This window comes from Staurois parvus, unplaced genomic scaffold, assembly GCF_062004578.1.
Source record: "Staurois parvus isolate SC_StPar_1 unplaced genomic scaffold, SC_StPar_1.0 ptg000064l, whole genome shotgun sequence".
Classification (NCBI taxonomy): domain Eukaryota; kingdom Metazoa; phylum Chordata; class Amphibia; order Anura; family Ranidae; genus Staurois; species Staurois parvus.
This window is the reverse complement of record NW_028317860.1, coordinates 88,644-102,866: the sequence shown is the minus strand read 5'-3', so window position 1 is coordinate 102,866 and position 14,223 is coordinate 88,644.

Here is a 14,223-nt window from a genome sequence, read left to right as displayed (position 1 = left end):
TTAAAATCATAATGAAAAAAAATGTCAAATTAAAATACAGTAACAATACAGTTCGATACAAGAGGAATTTGAGAGCCCTGCTCCTTGGAGCTTACAATCTAGGAGGGCGGGGTGAATGATACAGTAGGTAGTCACTGTGGGGGATGGAGTGGTTGGAAGAGTAGAGGATTCCAGAATTAGCAGAGGGCGGGATAGGCTTCCCTAAAGAGAAAGGTTTTCAGTGATCGCCAAAAGGCAAGTAGAGTAGGTGATAATCTGAAAGATTAGGGTAGAGGGTTCCAGAGGATGGGTGACGCCCTGGAGAAGTCTTGGAAACGATCATGGGAGGACATGAGGGAGCTAGAGAGTAAGAGGTCTTGTGAGGAGCGGAGTGTACGGTTTTGGTGATATTTAGAGATAATATCGGTTATGTAAGTTGGGGCATTGCTGTGGATGGCTTTATATGTCATTGTTAGAGTTTTGAATTTTATCCGTTTGGCAACTGGGAGCCAGTGGATGGATTGGCAGAGAGGGGAGGCGGATACAGAATGGTATGTGAGGTGGATGAGTCTGGCAGCAGCGTTCATGATAGACTGGAGGGGGGATAGTCTACAATGAAGTAGGCCAATAAGGAGAGAGTTACAGTAGTCGAGGCGTGATATGACAAGGGAGTGAATAAGTTGCTTAGTGGTTTAGGAACAGTCATATCTTGGGGATTTTGTGGAGGTGAAGTCTACTGTACATGATTTTGTTAGCGATTGGATCTGTGGCTGGAAGGACAGAAGATGGGAGTCTAGGATTACACCTAGTACCCTGGCATGAGGGGATGGACTGAGGATGGTGTTAGTGATATTTATGGTGAAGTCAGTGGGGGTGGAGTGGGCAGGGGGGAATACTAGGAGCTCAGTTTTGGAGAGGTTGAGTTTGAGGAAGTGGAGTGACATCCAAGTTGATATGTCGCTTAGTAGGCTACCGATGCGGGTGGAAACTGAAGGAGTGAGGTGAGAGGTAGACAGATTTGCATGTCATCAGCATTGAGTTGGTAGTTGAAGTTGTGGGATTTTATCAAGTGACCAAGGGAGGAGGTGTAGATGGAGAAGAGAAGGGGTCCAAGGACAGAACCTTGGGGGACCCCTACAGAGAGAGGGAGTGAGGAGGAGGTGACAGCGTTATAGGTAATACTGAAGGAGCGCCGCGATAGATAGGAGGAGAGAACCAGGGGGGAGTGGAGTCGTTGAGGCCGAAAGAGTGTAGTTTTTGGAGGAGGAGGGGATGGTCAACTGTGTCAAAAGCCACGGAGAGGTCTAATAGTAGGAGTATTGAATAGTGGCCGTTGGACTTTGCAGTTAGTACAGTAGGTCATTAGAGAGTTTTAGTAGGGCAGTTTCGGTGGAGTGTAGGGGGCGAAAGCCAGACTGTAGGGGGTCGAGAAGGTTGTTGTCAGTGAGGTGGGAGCTCAGACAATTGTAGACTAAGCGTTCTAGGAGTTTAGAGGTAAATGGCAGCAGGGAGATGGGTCTAAGGTTGTTCAGGTTGGTGGGGTCTAGGGAGGGTTTCTTAAGTATGGGAGTGATGTGCGCGTGCTTTAGAGGGGAATGCAGCTGTAGAGAGGGAGAGATTGAAGATGTGAGTGAGGGAGCATAGGATGGAAGAGGAGGGATTAATAAAATTATAACTAGTAAACTCGAAGACAGCATGCCATATGGATTTTTTTCTTTAATTGCAGTACTGTAATCAGAGCTATAAAAGCAAAACCTATTTTTAGTTTAGAAAAGTATTATAGTGAATAATTTAAACAGATTGTGAAAGGGTTAAGGATACAATCTTTATTGTACAACGAACTTTGAATGAAAACTTAGCAGCAAAGAACCCCCCTTCTCAATCACAATAGTGTGTGTGCGAGAAAAACTTTTCTGATTCATTGTAACTCAATGATACATGCTGTTGGAAACAGCTTGTACACTAATGTCTTCTGTGTTTTTAGCGAATAAAGTATAAATTGTAATGTTTTGTAGCTGAGAATGGTCATTTTTTTGTAATTTTTTTTTTGTAATGTGAAGTCATTTAAAACATATTGTTGGGAATAAAAGTCTATGGTAAAATTAAAGCAGAGGGATTTCAGTACAAGTACAGAAGGTCACCAAAAAGTAATGATGTACTTTTAAAGTCATGAGCAGTACAGAACTGTTGTTAGCCATACACCAAATTAATAGATGTCTGTAGTCATTCGTGTTTATTTGATAGGGCAGCTGGGTAATAAATACATTTGTCTTGATGAGCAATAACATAATTTCTTTCTCTGTCTGAAATATATATTTTCCCACAGCAGATATTCACACCATAGAAAGATTAGTTCATTGCTTTTATATGTAATAGAATAGAAAAGGCAAGTATCACTGTGAACTTATATTTTACATTTATATTTTTGTACTTAGGAGCAGAATGAAAAACAGCAAGCTGTTGTGAACATGGCAATCATTGATATGACATAAATATGTTTTTAGGGAAAGTCTACTGTAAAATTATTGTCATAACATCTTATAGGCATTGTAAAAGGATTAAATAAGCAGTTACGGCACCAGTAAAAAAAAATTCAGGTGCAGGGTACCTGCAGCAGAAGAGGTCGTTTACTCATCTCTGCTGCATCCTGTTTGTCTTGATAAGGATTGGTACAGCCGGCATTCATCTTCCTGAATAATAAAATTTATTTAAGTAAAATGTGCATATGTGCATATAAATTCTCTTACAACTTTCATCAATAAGCCTTAGTCATAGCCGTAGAATACAAGTCAGGACATTACATTTATATATACCAAATATATGAATGTAAAAAAGAAACTCCTCCTCATACCCATCAGGAAATTCAATAGATTAATCAGCCAATTAGTGGCAGGTGCCACAAAATAACCTTGATGGGTGAAGAGACTCGAACATTTGTATGAGAAAATCACCACAAAGTAAATAATGAAAGTAATTAAAATAAGGACTGATTTATTAAAGCAGATGAATGCACACACTGTAAATCCACTTGCGCATCTTTATGATCCTTGAAACGTTATACAAGGCCAACCACTGGTGTCCATTGTGTGTGGTGCACTCCTAGATTGCCATGTGCATTGAACATCCATCATTGCCTGTTATTTATGTTCTCATAAGCTTGCAATCAACAGAATTCATAGTAAAAGAGGGATGAGGGTAGTGCAACAACACTAAATTTAAAAAAAATCAACTTCTCTAAGCTGCGCTCCATACTACAAGATATTAAATTGGATCACATTCTAAAAACATTGGACACTGAGGAAAAATGTGAGTGCACGAGTAACATATTAAATAATGGTAATAGCCAATACATTCCATTGGGAAACAAATATACTGTAAAAGAACTAAGGTTAAACCTGGGAGGCTAAACTTTAACATAAAAAGGTTTATAAAAGACAAAAGAAAATGGATTTTTAAAAGGCTGAGGGGTCATTGCTGGCATTCCAACACTACAAGGACCACAACAAGGATTGTAAGAGAGAAATCAGGGCAGCTAAAATAGAATACAATAGGCACATAGCTGAGGACAGTGAAAAAAATCCAAAAATATTTTTTAAATATATTAATAGTAAGAACGTAAAGTCAGAGTATATAGGCTTCATAAAAGATAATCAGGGGAAGTTGGTTACAAATTACAAGGCTACTGCAACTGTTCTAAAGGCATTCTTCTCAGTTTTTATAAAAGTAAATGGATGGGTATAGTAACCAAGACTAGCTAATTAGTAGCATGTCACAGTATGTACCCTTGTGGTCAGTGTCCAAAAAAGACTTGAACAACTGACTTCAAATAAATCACCAGGACCAGATGGTTTACACCTGAGAGTCCTCAAGAAATGTAGCCAGGTAATAAAGGGAAGAGATATATACCTGAAAAATACAGGCTAGTCAGTCTAACTTCAATAGTATGTAAACTATTGGAGGGGATAATATGGGACTATATCCAAGAATTTCCCATGAAAACAGTATCATTAGTAGTAATCAGCATGAAATTATGAAAGGTTGTTCTTACCAGACCAATCTGCTAACATTCTATGAAGATGTGAGCTGCCATCTAGATAAAGGAAAGGCTGTGGATGTGGTGGATGTGAATTTTCCAAAAGCATTTGAAACAGTTCTCAATAAAAGCTTAATTGACAAATTGAGGTCTGTTGGCTAAGACCATAGAGCATGTATGTGGATAGAAAACTGGTTACAAGGGTGCATCCAAAGGATGGTGATACTCAGAATGGTCTGAAATAGTAAACAGGGTTCCCCAAGGCTCTATCCTGAGACCAATTCTGTTTCATTTATTTACAAATGTTGTAAAGGTTGGTAAAAATAGCTCAGTCTCAGTGTTTGCTAATGATACAAAGCTAAGCAGGGTAATTCCTTGCATTGCAGGATATAGAAACCTTACAAGAAGATCTCAATTAAATAAAGGGGTGGGTTAATGTTGAGAAATGTAAAGTAATGCGCTTGGGGCCAAAAGAGTTAATGCAAGTTACTTGCTGGGGGAGAAGCTTTGGGGGAATCCAGGATGGAAAAGATCAGGGGGTCCTAGTAGATTACAAGCTCAGCAATAGCATGCAATGCCAAACTGCAGCAAGCAGAATATTAGCATGTATTAAAAAGGTATTTACTCCAAGGATAAAACAATCATTCTATTACTTTACAAAACTCTGATCCAGCCACATTTTAAATATTCCACCAGTTCTGGGGGGCGCATGCGTGACCAGGGATGATGGTGGTCGCATAGAGCCTGAGCTCCGCTCACTCCCAGCCAGCACGGACTCACCCGCCACTGCCTTCTTTCTGCTTCGGGTGAGTCGCATCTCCTCTGCACCCGGGCCTGGCACCAGGGAGGGACCTCTATAGAGAAGATAGGGCGCTGGAAGCCCCACAGCCACAGGATTCGCGGCCCTCACCGCTCCGGCGGTTTTTATCCAGGCCGCAATCCCCGGCCTATAGTATGTCCAGGAACCCAGGGAGCGATCCTGGACCCCCGGTGGTCACAGAGGGTACTGCACCCTCAAGCATTACAGCATCTCTGCCTGCCTCTGCCCTGATCCAGCCCCAGATGGAGTATCCTGACCCCCAGAAAATAATTGAGGGACAATAGACCACCCTGCATCAGAGAATGAACACCCCTCCACCCAGATTTCCCAGCAGGCTGTCTCGTCATCTTCTCTCACAATTTCAGCATTAGATGATAAACTGCAAATATTTTTACGCAATATCACCACATCCATATCCGCTGAAATTGGAAAACTGGCCTTGGATCTCAGAGGGGAAATAGCTCAGACTGGAGACCGCACGGATAAATTGGAAAATAAGTTTGATGAATTGGTGCAATACGTTCAAGTTCTGGAAGAGGACAACGCATATCTGAAGCATTCCATGTCCCAAATGCAGCTCCAACAAGAGGACATGGAAAACAGGGAACGGCGCCAAAATATACGCGGTATGTCCAATTCTATTGCTGATGCACAATTACACCGTCACCTACTGTCCTTTTTCATCGCAACTGCTCCCATGGTTCCAGAAACAGATTGGCGAATGGACAGGGCTCATCACTCTTTGGGCCCAAAACCTGTTGAAGGCACCAGATCACGCGACGTCATAGTTCGCTTCCATTTTTTTCAAAGCAAAGAACCCTTATTATCAGCAGTTCGCCACAAATCTCTGGAATTTAAAGGTGACAGACTCCAACTCTTCTGCGACTTGTCCCCGATTACCCTGGACAAGCGGCGAGCTCTGAAGCCGATCACCACACACCTTCAGCAACACCGTGTCCCTTATCGGTGGGGGTTCTCCTTCAGGCTGGTCGTATCTAGGGAGAATACTCAAGTTGTTCTCCGTGATCTTCATGAGGCGGATTCTTTCTTATGCATCTGGGACTTCCACCTTTGTCAGATGATGTGTCTTCACTGCCACCCACTCCATCCCGTCCATCCGCTACCCCCAACAAGATCTGGACTCCAGTCCGCGGAGGCCGGAAGGGACCCTCTCGTACCCCACAACGTCCACATCATCCTCGGTCAACCAATCCGCCTGCCTGATGATTCTCTGGAGTGCCCTTCCGATGTGAATCCGGTGAGGATCCTTCCCTCCTGGTCTATACATGATTTTTCCACAGGTTTTACTTTTTTGGCCGGCCGAACCCTTGTCGGGTGCTTTTTCACTTTTGTTCTTTCTGGCCGGGTTTGACGACCTTCCTGATGTTTCGGATGTCGTGCTGCTCCCGATTTTGTCTAGCCATAGGCCTAGACAACTTGGGTCTATTTGTTGCTCCGAAGTTTATATCCTTGCAGATACCTATGTCTACCACTGTGTTTACTCTTTTCTGTGTTATTTTAATGTCCTTTGTTTATTATTTTATTACATCAATGGTATATCATTCATCTTTCATGCTAATACATGTGCTTCATCGATTATTATTTCATAATGGCTTTAAGGTTTTTGTCATATAATGTCAAGGGCCTCAACTCCATTCAAAAATGGTGGATGGCTTTGAGGGAATTTCGATCCTCAGGAGCAGACATTATTTTTGTCCAGGAGACCCATTTCAAATCAACTGGCTCCTTTCGTTTTGCCTCGAGAATTTTTCCCCAAGCCTATTCGGCCTTTGATCCTTCCGGGAAGGCTGGGGTGGCAATTTTGATCGGGTCACACTGCTCCCTTCGGGTTGTTTCCTCCAAAGTCGACCAACAGAGTCGTTTCATTATTTTGGAATGTATGCTTGGTAACACTCCCCTTGTTTTGTTGAATTTATACGCCCCAAATACGGGTCAATTGCAATTCCTTTCCCAAACACTCACCAACTTAGATTCCATTTCCACTTCGCATGTGATTTTTGGGGGTGATATTAATTTGTTTTTTTCCCCCCATAAAGACTCAACGCGGCAATGCTGCTCTACAAAATCCTTCTGTAGACTGATAAGGGAGCATCGTCTCTTTGACGCTTGGCGGATTAAACACCCTCTCCATAAACAATTCACTTTCTATTCCACCCCTCACCGTATAGCTTCTCCCGCCTAGATCATTTTTTTTATCTCTGCCCCACTGCTTCCTCTCCTGGTCTCCTCTGAAATCAACCCCATTACCTGGTCCGATCAAGCCTCTCTGACCTTGAACCTTTTCTTCCCTCCCGTTATACCCAAACTATGTGATTGGCGCCTTAATGAGACCTTTCTTTCCACAGAACATCTTCGGGATGAACTTTCTCGGGGACTTGATACTTATTTTACCCACAACCTTGGCTCCGTAGCTTCTTCCTCAACCATGTGGGAGGCCCATAAGGCGGTATTTCGAGGACTCTGTATTTCTATGGGCTCCCATTTAAAAAAGTCCTCGGCGAGTCATAGGGCCTCTCTTATTCATCAACTGTCTTTGGCGGAACGACGGTTATTGGCTAAACCGTCCATTTCTGTGCTCCAGGGGGTAACATTTCTTTGTGACCGAATTAAAGCTTTCGACTCCAGTAAGTCTGCACAATCCCTCCTATGGGTTAAGCAGACATTTTAAGAATTTTGTAATAAACCTCATCGTATGTTAGTCAATCGACTGAAAGCTCAGTCCCCTTCAACGATGCCTGATCTTTTAATCCAACCGAATGGCAGCCCTACCTATGATCCCCAGGTCATGGCATCCCTTTTTGGCTCATACTATGAGAATCTGTATAACTGTCTGACCCCAGACCTTCACCCACACCTCACACAGTTATCTTTTGATAATTTTTTAGATCCCCTATCACTTCCGAGACTACCACCCTCAGACATTGCCACCCTTAATGCCGATATTACACCGGAGGAATTACCTGACACAATTAAACATCTCCCCTCTCGTAAAGCCCCGGGACTGGACGGACTGCCCTACTCCTACTATAAATCCTTTATTGGTATCCTGGCCCCTCATCTCCTCTCTTTTTATCGAGATCTTTTTAAGGGTGGCACACCCCAGACTGAGTTCTCCCGTGCATATATCTTGGTTATCCCCAAACCCGATAAAGATCACTCTATTGTAGACAACTACCGCCCCATTCCCCTACTTTTTTTTTTTTTTCCAAAAAAGTTTTATTGAAGTAAGAAAGACAAAACAGATCATAGACAGATACGGATCGCAGTCCGTGCACATCTTCATATATGTTCTCCCGTATCGCAGACGGGAATAGGACATTAGAATAGATTTTAGATCAACATGCATCCAATTCCCACAGTAAAGCATATGCAAAAAGTATAACCATAGTAATACTATTTACCGTCTGTAATTTTCGATAAATATGGTATACATTAGTCTCTATGTAGAGAGAGCTCAAGCATCAAGACTATGAGGTGCAAGACAAACGTATTATCTCAAGGCACAGATGTCTGCTATATCCGTATCCAAAAATCGTGGGTTAGTTTTCTAAAGTATTATCACACTTGTACATCTAGGAGTGTTCTGATCCTTGTAAAAAATATTGCTATTTAGAATATGAGAAAAAGGGTTGCTAAAGGGAGAAAGAAAAGAAAAGAAAGAGACTCGAGTGGAAATGGAAAAAGGAGTATGGGAAGTAATATCAGAGTGAGGTGGAGTGGGACAAGGAAGACAAATAAATAGGGGGAAAGAAGAGAAAAAAAAAAAAAGGGGGGGGGAGGGGGAGTTGAGGATTAGAATTAAATAAGTATAACTAAGCCAATCACACCACATAGTATCGGCCTGGTTATAACAGATGCTGTCTTAAATTAAGGTTATAATCTCTCTAAAGTCCGGTAAAGTCCAGTAAAGGAATTATTCCTGAGGTGAAAGTTCTAGAGGCTTTCCAGGTTTCCAAATCTTCTCGCTCATTCCTTCATTAAGCCATGATAAGTCTCAGTAGATAGGAAGTGAGTCCAACATGCCCATGTCTTCCTGAATCGCTCGGGGTGTTCTTTAGCCACTGAGATCAGCTCCTCCATTTCCGCGATCTTATTGATCCTAAGAATCCACTCTCGCACGGTGGGAATATGGTCTGATCGCCAATGAACAGGAATACACTGTTTTGCCGCATTTATCATGTGTAATGCAAGCGACTTACGATAGGTCTTCACAGGAAGAGAGGAATGATGGAGTAGACATTGTGCTGGGGTAAAGTCTAGGGCGTATGTAGTAACTTGTGCGATTATGTCCAAAACATTTTTCCAGAAGGGCTGCAGTTGCGGGCAATCCCACCATATATGCAAAAGAGTACCTGTTGCCTGACAACCTCTCCAGCATAAGTTAGGAACGTTAGGATCAAATTTATGAAGCACAGATGGAACTCTGTACCACCTGGAAAATACTTTGTAGTTGGCTTCTTGTGTAGAAACACACATGGAACCTTTATGTATGTGGTCATAAATCTGGTCCCAGTCCTCTGGAGAGAGTGGGATTTGTAGATCACGTTGCCAGGCTATACAAGCCCTCTGCAAATGAGAGGCATTGGAACTTTCCAAAAAAGAATATATCTTAGATATTACATGCCTCTGAGGGGAGTCTGTAAAGCAGAGCTTCTCAAATGCAGTAAGCGGTCTTGAAAAATCCTGTAAATGTGGGGAGTTACGCAAAAAGTGGTGTATTGGGGGGCGTGTCCAAGATGGCGACCGGACAAGTCGCATGACCTGGAGCTCCGGCGGCTCGATATATGCTCCACTGGCATCCAGGTCGTATGAGAGGGTAGGGTTGAGCGGGTTACTCACCCGTCCCTGCTACGTTGCGGCCGGGCAGCCGGAGGCGCTTTTGGAGCCGTTCTGGGGTGGCGATCTGGTGCGGCCTGTTGCGGCCGAGTGGAGCCGCGGAGTTCTCTGGCGCATGACGGGCCGGTCAGCGGTGGTGTGACGGTGGGTGCAGGATCGGGAAGGGGGAGGACTGATGACCCCCACCTCCCGCTCGTTCTGTGGTCTGCTGCCTGTCATCCCTCCGAGCCGTTCTGGGGTGGCGATCTGGTGCGGCCTGTTGCGGCCGAGTGGAGCCGCGGAGCCCTCTGGCGCACGACGGGCCGGTCAGCGGTGGTGTGAAGGTGGGTGCAGGATCAGGAAGGGGGAGGACTGATAACCCCCCCTCCCGCTCGTTCTGTGGTCTGCTGCCTGTCATCCCTCCGTGCCTGTCAGGACGTCCTGGAGGAGCATCCTGATCACCTTCCCTCCCCCCCATATGGGATACAGGGGTGGCGAGGATTAATGCGGCCTAGTGGGCCCAGGACCTTTCCCACCCTACACAGGCTGGCTGCAATCACACCCAAAGGAGGATCACTTGCCTAGCACGCATACCTCATCCCTCAGACAACTACCAGCATTCCAGAGTCCATCGAGACATCCCCCACACAAACCCAGGGAACACCGGCTTATTGCGGAGACCTTGCTACAGCCCATAAAAAAAAGGAAGCTGTGCTGAGATTAGGCTTACAGTCGTTACATCACCCACAGATTCATATACAGGGAAGGCAGCGATAGTCATTTCCACAGCAAAATAAGTGTCTTCCTTGTCTCGCCTTTAATCTCAAGCACGCGGAGACGTACAGTACAACCTAGGGCTTGTTTTCCACTATCTATCCCTATTTTCACTTTCTAGTTTTGGGGGACACAGTCTGACCCCAGAGAAAATGGTAATATAATTCCTTGAGCCTTGACACACGTAGGTGGGGCTACGCAATCAGAATCAAGAGTCGCTGCCGACATGGGGAAAGCAGATAAGAAGGCTGTCACTCCTCGCTCCAGATCCCCTCGCCGTATAGGTGGTCCGGCTAATCGCAGCATTCCGGAATTATTTCGATCTCACACTCCGGATCACGCGGATTCATCCGCCCTTGCATCCCCATTGCATTCGCCTGCAAAGGAGTTCTCTTCTCAGCCTTTGAGCATGGCGGCGGCTGCCGCAGCGGGTCGTTCTGAACCTGCTCACCTCACCATAGGAGACTTGAAAGCGGTTGCGTCGGATATCAAAGAGTCTCTTTCCTCGGCAATAGCTGAGCTACACATTGACTTACAGGCAGTAGCCTATAGGCTGGACATGGTAGAAGATAAAGTTAATATGCAAGGCCTTGCTATCCATGATATGCGTAAGCAGGTTGACACACACACCATGCACCTAAGAGAACTCGATCGTCACATCGAAGATTTGGATAATAGGGGAAGAAGACACAATTTAAGGGTGCGCGGTGTACCAGAAGCAATTGAGCCTAGCCACCTTTCCCAAACTCTTCTCTCCATCTTTAATGATCTTTTAGAAAGACCACATGAATCTCCAATTGAGTTTGAACGCCTCCACAGGGCTTTGCGTCCTAAAGGCAGAGATTCTGACCCACCGAGAGATATAGTTTGCTGTCTAGTCGACTTCCGACTTAAAGAGGACATATTACGCAGAGCTCGAGATAAACAACGCTTGTTATACCAGGATTCCAAAATTAAACTATTCCAAGATCTTTCCCATCTTACCCTACAACGCAGGAAAGACCTACGCCCTTTACTAGATCTACTTCGCTCTAAAGGTATCGCCTACCGTTGGAAGTTCCCGTTTGGTCTCTCTGCAACACATTTGGGGAGATCAGCTCTCATGAGGTTTCCGGAGGATCTTGCACCATTCTGTGAAATCTTGAGTATCCCATTACCTGACATTCCAAATTGGTCCACTGAACCTTTTCTACAATCGCAGCCAGATGAAGGCCCTATGGAAGCACAATCTACTGGCCCCTCGAGCGGAGACAGACGACGCAAGTTAACACATCAAGCCTCAACTTCCCCGGTTCGTAGGAGGCTTATTACTGGAGACAGTCTACCAGCATCACCTGCACACCGCAAGGCGCGCCATGAATAACTTCTCCCCGTTATCACCTACTAAGGCGAAGGGGTATAAGCAACCCCGCACTTCGAGACTACTCCTCTAGTGGATCGAGTATGCGCTTCTCTTTGTATTCTAGGTTCCGTTATATGTCATATCTAACTTCTCTGGTATACCTGAAGTCTGGACTTAAGGGTATGTGTATCGTATCACGTTGTTAAAACTTTTACGTATATTAATTCTCAGTGATATATATTTGTCTTGCTGGCATATAATTGTTGTTGTACCCTCGGTTGTGGTATTGATGAGCTAGGTCAGGACAACCCTACTGATATTCTTGTGAATATCCTTACCAGTGCTACAATTTACTAGCGTGGTAAGTAAAGGCCCAACATAATACATGATGAACCCTGTCGGATATAGGAGCGAAAACGCGGTTGGGATCCAGAGATGCGGGCTAAGCCCTTGTTTGGGCTGCGGCCTACCTCTCTGGATCCCACTATATTGAGAACGTGTTACAGGTGGTTGGGGAGTCTTTATGATCCTACTATTTGAATCTTAATATTATGGTCTTTGAAAGTTACATGTCATGTCTATCTCTCTATAAACTCTGATTCGCCTTGGGCCTAGCCTCTACACGTATAGTTACTGTATTGACAAAGGATAGCAGCCCATATGGCTTATTATTGCACGGAGAGGCGTATTTCGCTCCTACTGTATACTAAGACATGATGCTGTAATCTGGATTCCTGGGACTCCGGACCACCTTCATATACCGTTATACATAAATATCTCTGACCCTTATCTTTTGGTTTGATCATTGTAAACAATATTTTAATAGTATTCTCGCACGTCCCCATCGCTCTCCTTAAATGGTTTGCGTACTGCATAGCAATGGGAAATGCCTCAATATGCAATTTGGGCCCTGGCTTATTACATACCTTCTACTTAGATATGATTAGGGTGCTATCTCAGCGATGGGAGTTGGGACCGTCATATTTGATATTTACGTTAACAGTCTATTCCGTGGTCGGGTCTAGTTTGGCCCCAAAAATTTAGCTGCTCTGATCAGTAACGGGATCATTTTGGGCCACGGATTTTTGGACACATCCCCCCCACCATCCTGTATCTGTTCGGTAAGCAACGGGGTGTTCAGCGATATATTACATCCCCGCGTTGGGTCTCATATTTCTATTGTCTCTAGAATACGGTTTAAGTAGAGGTTTGATCTGAGGCCTACACGCCAGTTTACTCATAAGTGATATTGTTGCTACTGTCATGTAATGTTTCATGTGAAGTAGATATCTTTATTCGCAATTGAGATGGCATATGGAAATCTCTCGTTAGTTGACTTGGTTGTTTATTTAGCTTGGTTTACAACATCTTTACGGAAAAGACAGATTATAGATTGCATTATGTTTTACCTGTGATAACAAAACATATTTACAGTTAATTTAAGCTATGCGCAAGTGACTTGTACTTTCTCAGTATCTGTCCAAATTCACATGTAATACTCTCATAACTTATGGGTTTTTTTTTTTTTTTTTTTTTTTTTTTTCCTCTGGTACACATTCAATTCCACTCATATAGTTACACTTCACTGTTCTTGAGCTTTGATACGGTCCACATGGATACATACACCATTTTGCTCTATATGCTTTGGCATATAATACTCTAGCCTTTATCCACCCCCTGCTACACGTTATTTATCTCTCGTCTTCAATGAGCCATTTCCCACCTACGTTTATGTGTCAAGGACACCTCATGTTAGATTACTTCCCCTCTACACCTTTTACTCAGGAGAGTTAGGCCTCTTTCAGTTTATTCTGTATTTTATCAAATCGGCCGTCTCTGGGTTTGAATACCCTCCGACTCTAATTTCAGACTCCCAGATAACATTTTGCAAATAACCAATTCTTGGGAGCTGTACTATGAGATAGAGTAGCTGGTCTATTCTACCTCTGGAATATAATCTTTAAAGGAAGTGGAAGGGAAATAGCCTCATACATACATTTGGGTTTATGGGGCATACACCTAACACTTCCTTTCTTCTTCTTCAAATTTCTTGAATCTTTCCTTTATGATTCCGTCTCTATTTTAACTTTTCTGTTAATTCATACTAGTCTCTTTACAGTCTTTATACTATTCTTTACTCCCCTTTTCATCACCCCTGCCCCCCTCTACCCCTCCCCCCCCCCTTTTTTTTTTTTTTTTTTTTTTCCCTACCCGCGTGATACTTTTCTGGTACATATATTGCCCTTAAGCAACCCTTTTGGGTAGATTACACAATGACGAACAACCACACATCGAATCGGTCAATTCGCACACTTTCCGTGGCCTCTCTTAACGCGAGGGGCCTAAACGTACCTGAAAAACGTTCGCAACTTCTTACCTACATGAAAAGCCTTCGTGCAGATGTGCTCTTTATCCAAGAAACTCATTTCCGAGCAGACC